We start from the raw sequence: 1029 nt of genomic DNA, 5'->3' as shown, positions 1-1029 counted from the left end.
CTTTGTGTCTGTATGTTTTGACAAAGAAACGTTTTTCTGACGGGGAACCGAACTGAAAGTGAAACTTATCCACGCTCTCTTCAAAGCCAGACTTCTTTGACAAAAACAGCAGTTTTGCCTCACTCAACACAGGAGCTGCTGCTCTACCACTGCCTCTATCAGTTAATTTGTTTGGGTTATCGTGTGACTTTGGTGTTTTAAAAGGATCATTCGGATACACCAAAGTCAGACAACAACACAACCAACTAAATCGAGGCAGTGGTAGACCAGCAGCTCCTGTGTTTAGCGAGGCTAAATTACTGTTTTTGTCAATGGAGTCTGGCTTTGAAGGAAGTGTAGATAAGTTTCACACTGTTGGAAAGTGCTGTCTGTTTGTGAAGTACTACGCATACGGCTGGATAAATGAGACTTGGCAATACTGTATGAGTTGTGTGAGAGTTTGTAAACAGATGTTTTGATAAACACCAATCAGCCAAAACATTAAAACTACTAACACATGAAGTGAATAACTTTGATTATTTTGTTACAATGCAATGTTCTTCTGAGGAACCTTGGGTTCTGGCATTCATGTAGATGGCACTTGACTCGCACCACCCACTTAAACACTATTGCAGGACAAATAAATCCCCTCATGGCAACGGCACTCCCTGATGGCAGTGCCTCCCCAGGCAGGACAATGCACCATGCCACACCAGGGCTCAGCAGACGTGACTAAGCTCAAGGCGTCAACCTGGCCTCCAAATTCCCCAGATCCCAATCTGATTGAACATCCACTGGGCATGCCAGTACCTTTCCTGACAACCCACAGGACTCAAAGGTTCGTCAACAATGCCTTGGTGCCAGACACCACCAAATGTCCTTTGTCTGGGCCTCGACAGGTCAGAGGCTCCACTGTAGATCAGACTTGGCTCTGACCTGTTGAGGCCCAGACAAAGGACCTTTGGGGCACCGGTTTGTCCCACAGATGCTTGATCAGATTGGGATCTGGGGAATTTGAAAGCTTGGTTGATGCCTTGAGCTCTTTGTCAG

This window comes from Epinephelus moara, chromosome 22 (genome assembly GCF_006386435.1).
Source record: "Epinephelus moara isolate mb chromosome 22, YSFRI_EMoa_1.0, whole genome shotgun sequence".
NCBI classification, from domain to species: Eukaryota; Metazoa; Chordata; class Actinopteri; order Perciformes; family Serranidae; genus Epinephelus; species Epinephelus moara.
This window is presented reverse-complemented; position numbering follows the sequence as displayed.